The following is a 9,179-nucleotide window of genomic DNA, read 5'->3' on the forward strand; positions in this document are numbered from 1 at the left end:
CTATGGGCTCGAGGGTGTGTTCAATGAATTCGAAACGCTCTTGTATGGTGCGGAAGGACGTGGTGATCAGTTCCTCCAGCCGTGCCAGTCGTTGGTCGGTCACGGCAGCCGTGCTGGCGTAGGTGTTGGCGAGCGCTTCAATTTTGGCTTCGAGCTGAGTTTCCAATTGGGTCAGGTCCTTGTAATGTCGTGATGAAGTGCGTGTTCGTTTCTTGGTGGTTGGGTCAGTGGTCTGCTCCTCCTGGGGCGCGTCTTGGGTTTTGTCCTTTGATTCTGTGACTCGGTGCGATAGCGTGTCGGAGTTCTGCTCGGGGACAACGGTGGGTGTTGGTTCGGTGCGTGCTCGTTTCTTGGGGGTTGGATCAGTGGTGTTCTCCTCCTGGAGCTCGTCTTGGGTTGTGTCCATTGATTGTATGCCTTGGTGTGATGGCGTGTCGGTGGTGGGTGTAGGTGTCTCGGGTGACTGAGCTGGTTCTGTCCTTTGATGGCCTTGTTGTGCTTGAAGCTCTTTCTTGACCTCGGCTAGCTCTTCGGCAAGCCGGCGCGTGGTTTCTACCAGGGTCGCATTGGTTGCGCGGAGTTGTTCGAGTTCCTTGTAGTAGGGGCTGGTAGTCCACGCCTTCCAGGTGCTCGGAGTGCTTCGGCCACTAGGGGCGCTGTTGCAGCTGGCGCTGCAGCCTTTAACTTCGCCCTTGGCTACGTCGGCCCAGCTGACTTTGTCACGGGAGCGCGATCGCTTTGCGCCGCAACTGTTCCTGTCCGATGAGTCACGGCCGCGGGATGCGCTGCGCGAGGCATGACGGGAAGCGTAACGTGATGCGTGGCGCGACGCGCTGCGGGACCCGCCACGGGAAGCGTTGCGCGAGCGGGAGCGTCCTAGGCATGGAAAGGCGCTTGATTCGAGTGCTTGCTTTCGCTGTTCTTCGGCGTTACGGCGTTCCCATCGCCGTCGCCGCACGACGTACGGAACCTTGTATTTGGCTCTGCAGAGGCGGTCTCCAGTGGGGTGTTCTTCGCCACAGAGATTGCACTTGGGGACACACTTGTGGCCCTCTCTGGGATTAGAAACACCGCATGAAAGACAAACACGTACGTTTGGTGTGGGGCACACGTCGCGCCTGTGGCCGACCTTGCCACATACTTTGCACACTTCTATTTGCTTCCTGTAGAAACTGCACGGATATAGCGTGGATCCATAACGCACATACTTGGGAACCTTGATACCGTTGAACACAACGATTATTGTCGTCGTGTTCCCGATACGCTTCGCTCCCACGGCGAGGGGGTTGTACTTGGTAACAATCTGCTGCATTATTTCGGCTTCGCTGTCCTCGAGCGCTATGCCCCTGATCACGCCCTTGACTGTGTCATGGGCGGTCGTTCCGTAAGCGCTCACTTCGTATATTTTGCCTTGCACGTTGATAGCTTGTATTCGAGCATACTTCTTCGCTCGCTCCTCACAAGGAGTGCTGAGCACCATAATGTTCTGATGGATATTGGGACATGCCATATCCTCAGCTCGATGTGCCTTCTCAATTCCCGCTGCCGCCATGATGGCAGTAGCCACGCATGCAGCTCCCGCCTTGGAAATATCGAGCCCTCCGCGGGGCCGCACGACGATCTTAATTTCTTCCGCAGGCATTGCGGGCATGCGAGCCGCCCGAATAACTGCGGTCCTGACGTTAGTGAAGTTCGGCGTTGTTTGTGCGGACAGCTGCATGCAAGGGTCGCGCGGGGTGGTCAAAGGAGACGGGTGGTTCGACACCAAGACGGCGGCAATTTATAGCATCGTGGGTGGGGGACCCTCAGGCTACGAAGAGCGCGTAGGAGGGGTGACTGTGTGTCGGCTTCCGCCCCTCGGGCTACGAAGAGCGCGTAGGAGGGGTGACTGTGTGTAGGGCTTCCGCCACCCGGTTCGCGGAAGCAATTCCCTGGCCTTGAAGTCAGCCCCTCGTCGCTTAACCGCACTGTGCCGAGACATTCGCAAGCTGTCCAGATGCCCGAACAGAACGCGGAAGTGCTTTCTTCGGGAAGTGTGTTTTTTTTGCGAGGTTGTGAGACAAAAGGGGACTCGTTGCACTGCAAGGGATTTGTGGCAATGACCTGGACGTATTGGAACTCCCGATAGTGTCACCTTGGAGCCCCGTTGTGTGCACACTGCGCGCACCGCAGTGTGATTGGACGAACGATGGGGCGAGGGGGTTGCTGGGAATGCTTTTAGGTGCGTGCGGGGCCGTTGGTGGGGATTCGGTGGAGATTCGGCTGAGAAAGAAGACCAAAATTCTAACATGTTACTCGTAGTGATGTCCGTGTAAATACTTTCCTTTCTATCGCTTGCATATTCTATCTTAATAAACAGTTAACCCCATTGCAATCAGCGTCACTGGCTTGCCTACTGTAACGTGACTTCGCGACATCCATAATATCTTCAAGTTTCCCTCACTGACATCGAGGCGAACATCAACTGGCACGTTCTTGTTGAATTTAGTCTTCTGCTGAGAGCTCGGAGTATCGGTACGAGAATTCGACTCACCCTGCGTTGCATGCAGGCGTGTTCGGCTCGTGTGCCCACCGTTGTATAGCCATCCGGGCGTGCGATGAAATTCCTCGGGCATAATTTCTTCTCCCTCTACTTGCACGCACATTTGGGAAACCTGGGAACCGTGCGTCAAAGCGATGGGGGAAACCTCCATGTTGACGTGGCAGTAGCACGGCTGGCTAGACCCAGCAAGCCTTGGCTTCGCTTAAGCCTAGCAATGCCTGTTGGCAGTGAACCAGGTAAAGTCCGATAAAACGATGCAAAACGCACCTTTGATGAAACGTCGGGTATCGGAGGATAGCGGATACCTTCACGATCACACTGGTAATAAAATCTTCGGGATCCAAACTAATTAGCACTGAGAAAGCGGGCATTAACGACGGAGCCGATATGAGCACTTCTTTGTCAGCAATGGCTCATACCCACCACCCATACGCCTCTACGCATAATCAAAGCCTCATGATTAGTTCAGTTTTCATCCTGCTCAATACTTCTTCACGGACGTTTATTATATACTTTTTTAATCAAGGGTGGAGGCTTTTCCTTCTAGCGAGTCTGCATTCTCAAGTATGCGGCAGAAACCAGCAGTATTCCGAGTGAGCTCTTTCTTTATCCTTGTAATATTTTTTGTTCCGCTTCTGAGCCTCCACAGCTTCAGCATGTGCCGCCTCCAGTTTCTTTTATGCGAAGCATATTACGAGGGCTCAACCCAGCTCCTCAGGCGCGGCGGTGACCATGAAATCACGTGACACCGTGACGTCACGACAGAGGAGAAGTGGCTTTGGCTCAACTCTTGCAAGACGGGCTGGGTGGGAATCGAACCAGGGTCTCCGGAGTGTGGGACGGAGACGCTACCACTGAGCCACGAGTACAACGCTTCAAAGCGGTACAAAAGCGCCTCTAGTGAATGCGGTGTTGCCTTAGAAACGCGCTGTTTCTAAGGCGTGCGTCTCTTGCTCAGGCGCACATTTCGTTGCCGCGCCGAACGCTGCTTTGCTCGACGCTCACCGCGTCCAATGCGGGGCGCGTAGTCGCTGCCCTGTAGCCCATTGTCTTACACCCCTTGGCGGGTCGACGGGAACGCTGTCGCGTTCCACTCTTGAAGGCGAAGAAGTAATGCATGAGTTGTTTCTTCGTCTAGCCGAACCAAATATAGCCAAGCAACAGCAGTTCACCAGGCTAAACAGTGGTTCAACAACTAAAATAAAGGCTAGTATGCTTCGCATCCTGGGCTTAACCTTACCTAAGCCACAGCCATTTTTGTTTCTTCTGTAAACTGGAGCGACGTGGCAATTAAAAAGTAATTTTCTTGCACAGCACCCATATTTAATAACCACCTCTTGGACCAGTTTCTACCCGACGCTCGGGACCAAGTGGCTTTGCCAAAACAAGCCGAAACGAGAGAAGGTCGCTTAAATTTCAGAGACGGTATATTTCCACACGATACGGTACGCTTAAGGCACAAATCACTGGAAAGTGCATCATGGCTTCGTAAGAGTGAAAGTGACATCATGCTTACTGTTGTTGATAGTTTTATTATGTATTAGAACAATGTTTCCTGACTTACTACCATCTTTTTATTCTACGTACATTGCTATTTCATCGGTAATGCAAGTTAAGCTGCCAGGATTTCAAATACATGTACAAATTTGCATCAGTATGTGCCAAAAAAAAAAGAAGATAGGGGGAGGAATGAGGAGTAAAACATTGGAGAGCTACTCAATACAAGCAGGTAGGTGAGCACTTTAAATACTTGTTTATTTGAAAATCACGAACAAATATGCCGATTCTGCCTGCACTGCTGCTATCTTCAATGGCGTGCGTCCGATCTACATGGACGCCAATAATCGAACTTTCATTTTCATTACATGAACTTCACGGCCTATTTAATGCACCACAAATTGTTAAAATCAAGGGTTGCATTATTCGCCTCCGTAATAACCTAAAGCGCGGGTGGCATACAAAAAATGGCCGTCTTTCCACAACATGAACCCGTATTTCGCGTAAGCGTACTTTCTGTCATTTCTGCCATCATTGTTTATTTAGTTAGCCTCTTATTGTTTATCTTATTATTTGTTTGCTAGATCAAGAGAAGGACTCACTCCGTCCATACAATGAAATAGTGATGAAGCATCGACTATTCTGTCCAAGCGCTCATACAGAACTGCATCACGTGCCTCTTCGAGCGCCGAATTATTATCGAGCTCTGAAGCCATCCGCTCCGTGCCGCGCTACCTGTGCGAATTGACACCGCGCCAGCTGTGCCAATGACGTCACCCACAGCGCCAGTCACTTATTCTTATCAAGGCCATCCGCCGTGACAGCTGCGCCTCAGACCTCATTCTTTGCGCTGTGCCACCTTTTATCACCGATCCTCATACACGCGCATCGCGAATCTTCAAAGTGGGGTCATAGATGCTCACGCGTAAAAACGGTCGAAGCTTCCTACACGTCCCGGCCCCTTCGGGAGTCGCGTCCTCTCTACGATCAAGAACGCGCCCAGACAGAGCTTTCCGATCAAAGGTGCTAGCCACTCCGTGGTGCTAGCTAGCATAGACCAGTCGTTATAAGTAAGCGCAGAAGTTTGGTCTCCCTACGAAGAAAATTTGCCTAATTAACACTCATCGGTTTTCTGGTCCGCTGTTCTGCGTGGATGGCGTACGCTTTCAACGCTTCTTTCCGTCCACTATCTCCCTTTCCCACACCTCTCTACTCTTTCCCACAGCCTAAGCGTCGACAACCAGACGCTTTTCAGGATAATATCGCTGCTTAACTTTCCCCCCTTTTTTGTACCTCTCTCACTCTCTCTCCGCAGTGCTGCACGCATCTAGGGAGTACAGGGAAACAAAGTACGCATGTGTGTTCACGTCAAGCTCACTCATTCATGAATGCCGAAGATCCGGAGCATGTTATGACAACGCTGTTAAAAAAAGAAAAAAAAAGAAGTAGCTGTGCAGCCATCGCCTATACTTGGGAACAAGGCTGCCTTTCGATCATCCATTTACAGGGAGCGAACGAGACACTTTTCGCTCGCTCTATTTGTCGCAGCCGTGGCAAGGTTGTCGCGTTCTCTTGTCATGCATAACGTGGGCACACAGAGCGTCTGTGCAACAGGTTCGCGGAGGCAAACCGTTTTATTCCGCATTGCCACGCATGCCGTCCTCGCGACGCTAACCGGCCGTTGTAGCACGTTTCCACTTTGTCCCAGATGCTATCGGCGAGGGCTGTGCAGCCAGCCAAGGGATGTGTCTGTGAGCGTAGTAGGGGCGCGTCTAGTAGGAGCACGTCTAGGAGTTTAGGAGTTTGCCAAGAGCGAACTCCTAAACGAGTGGAAGATGTCTGCTGATCCTACGAGACGCCGGTCTTTAAGCATGAAACTGGTGGAGGCGGCGTGGAAATTTTATTGCGATAGAAATTATATGGACATTCCAGGCGCATTTCTGCTGTCACCGTCGCCGTGGCCGTGAGGTTCAGTATGAGTGAAAGCGTGTGAGAGTGAGCCGGCGAACGCGGTTCAATGTCGTGTGCGCGAGGGAGGAACGCGGCCCGGATGCGTGCCCTCTCTCCTGTCGCACGCGAGGCAGGGGGGTCAGTCGAGGGAGGAGGGGCGTTTTTCTCCGGCGGCTTCACATATATATTCAAACAACGATTCCGTCGGAAGCCTTTCATCTCCACGGAGCTACCACAGACGCTCACGTTACCTACCCTCGCCTGCAGACGCATCAAAGTGGATCTTCTTTTTCTCCACAAATTAATACAAGAAAATATCTGCTGCTCGCACTTGCTTTCTAATGTGCGCTTTTATATTCTGCAGAAACGCACAAGGAAACAGCGCACCTTTAGGCCTTTCGATTTTTGTGACCCTCTATATATAGTACGAGAAGAATTGCGGATAACAGTTAATGAAGAATACTTTAGTAGCTTGCTATTCGCTGATGATATTACCTTGCTTAGTTACTATGGGGAGCAATTGCAATGCATGCTTACTGACCTGGAGAGGCAAAGCAGAAGGGTGGGTCTAAAAATTAGTCTGCAGGAAACTAAAGTAATTTTTAACAGCCTCGGAAGAGAACAGCAGTTTACGATAGGTAGAGAGGCACTGGAAGTGGTAAGGGAATACATCTAATTGGGGCAGGTCGTGACCGCGTGATCCGGATCATGAGACTGAAATAACCAGGAGAATAAGAATGGGCTGGCGTGCGTTTGGTAGGCATTCTCAGATCATGAACAGCAGGTTGTCATTATCCCACAAGAGAAAAGTGTATAACAGCTGTGTCTTACCAGTACTCACGAACGGGGCAGAAACCCGTAGGCTTACGAAAAGGGTTCTACTTAAATCGAGGACGACGCAACGAGCTATGGAAAGAAGAATGATGGGTGTAACGTTAAGGAATAAGAAAAGAGCAGATTGGGTGAGGGAACAAACGCGAGGTAGTGAAATCTTAGTTGAAATCAAGAAAAAGAAATTGGCATGGGCAGGATATGTATGAGGAGGGAAGATAACCGATGGACATTAAGAGTTACGGACTGGATTCCAGGGGAAGGGAAGCGTAGTAGGGGGCGGTAGAAAGTAAGGTGGGCGGATGAGATTAGGAAGTTTACAGGGACGATATGGCCACAATTAGTACATGACCGGGGTAATTGGAGAAGTATGGGAGAGGCCTTTGCCCTGCAGTAAGCGGAACCAGGCTGATGATAATGATACATAGTACGGGCGACATATAACATCAACTCGGACTGCCTGGATATGTTCGGGCCTAATTTTAATATTTCCCTTGGAGGAGCTTCAGAGCCATTTAAATAACTGAACAAAAACTCGCATATGTGTTGTGTGTTTCGGCACTTTGTAATCCTTTTTTCTGTTTCTCCCCTATCTCCTAGTATTCTCTTCGTGTATACCTTTTATGCTCTGTGAAAATCTGTATTTGCGAAATTATCATGTGTTATGTGTGCGAGCGTGTATGTGTTTATGTGTGTGTAGACGTGCACTGTTTTTCCTGTGCATTGTACCCAGGTTGTTCCTGGGCACATTAATAAACACCTTTGATTTCTCCTTCTTCTCCTCCTCCTCCTCCTCCTCCTCCTCCTCCTCCTGCGTGCGTGCGTGCGTGCGCGCGCGCGTGTGTGTGTGTGTGCGTGTGTGTGTGTGTGTGCGTGTGCGTGTGTGTGTGTGTGTGTGTGTGTGTGTGTGTGTGTGTGTGTGTGTGTGTGTGTGTGTGTGTGTGTGTGTGTTAAGGCTGTCCAGTTTCTGTTTCGCACTCATCTCCTAACCTTAATCCTCGCAGACGTGTGAAGAACACGCTGCACAAAGTAGGAGAAGATCAATTTCCGTGGTTTCGTCGGGGCCTGCGCCGTCATGCTCATTCTGGAGCAAAAGCTACCGCTGCGATCACGTATTCCTCTAAGGGTGCACAGTGTCCTGCTCATTTATTTAAGAAACATGGTAACAGTCTCAGAATCACAGAGCCCAACGCCGAGGCCGCAAGCACGTGCGCCGAGCCATGCACAAGTACAAACACAAACACAAAAAAAAACGTCCGATGCACCTAGCACGCAGAGACACACACGCACAGACATAGAAGCAATAAAAACATGCACCGTAAGTGTTTGCAGTAAGCAAGCACTGGCATCATGTGAATGCACAGCGTTTCTATCCCGACAACATCCCCTCCGGATCCCTGTATCACCACCCCGCATGTTTCGTTTCTCTGTCGTTCATTCGGCATGAAAAAGCATACATTCATACACAAGCAGCCTCACGTACGTCAATCGATTCTTCAGATCCATGATCTTTATTCTGTGCTTTTCTTTTTCATTCCTTTGTTGTTGTTGTTTTTCACTTGGTTCGCTACAGCGCCGTTCGACGCTTTTATGCCTTTTAGCATCGACGTCTTCCCTTTCAGTCGAGACCGCGCCGGTGACGCGAGACTTACGCCATGCCATTGAGACCATCGGCAAACACCGAGGCGTTTCGTCATCCCCTGAGCTCTCTCGGAAAGCCGAAGTCGTCTGTCAAAAGAAGCGGACAAAGGGGAAGATAGAGGGAAAGAGCATTTTGACCTCTTTCCCTAAAACCCCCTTCTTCATTGAGCGTAGTACAATGACCGGCGAGTGAACCGTGGAAGATTCATCTGTCCAAGAAGAAAAAGAAGGTGACGAGGAGGAGGAGGAGAAGCCGTGATTTCATGTTTCTCCTTGCCTCTCCCAAGAGGCAGTCGGATCGCATTCCGGATCACTGCTATCCTCAAACGCTACACAAAATTCACAAAAAAACATGAAAAAGAAGCTAGGGACATATAAAATGAGAAGTGCAGGGACTACGAGCTTTCCACTACTCCTCCTGGTATTTCGTGATAGAGTGTGATCGAACACTTCCCATTAATTTTTTATCATAGGCCTCGGTCGCGGCGGCTCGGCTACCACTACCACACCGTAGCATCGTGCCATTTTCGGGGCATCTTTTCGTATAGCTGAGCACTTACGTCTGTGTCGATAATTTGCTTGTTGTTTACTGTCATTGTAGTTTCTTTTTCTATCCAATTCCTTCAGTAGCTGGAGCTTTCTTTGCTTTAGTGCAACCGAGAGCAGTGAAACGGTGATGTTACTTTGAAGCCAAAAAATAAAGATGGACGCAGTTTGA

At 50.3% G+C, this 9,179-nt stretch overlaps 1 long non-coding RNA gene across 1 annotated transcript; it reads right to left on the reverse strand.

The window, feature by feature from the left end:
• Positions 1-2,533: 2,533 nt before the first annotated feature.
• LOC139048597 (uncharacterized) lies at positions 2,534-2,955 on the reverse strand. The gene is made up of 2 exons (XR_011507792.1): positions 2,810-2,955; positions 2,534-2,654 (listed from the first exon to the last, which is right to left on the reverse strand). It is a non-coding gene; the product is annotated as an uncharacterized lncRNA (long non-coding RNA).
• Positions 2,956-9,179: the final 6,224 nt, after the last annotated feature.

The sequence above is a fragment of the Dermacentor albipictus genome, chromosome 8, assembly GCF_038994185.2.
Source record: "Dermacentor albipictus isolate Rhodes 1998 colony chromosome 8, USDA_Dalb.pri_finalv2, whole genome shotgun sequence".
Taxonomy (NCBI): Eukaryota; Metazoa; Arthropoda; class Arachnida; order Ixodida; family Ixodidae; genus Dermacentor; species Dermacentor albipictus.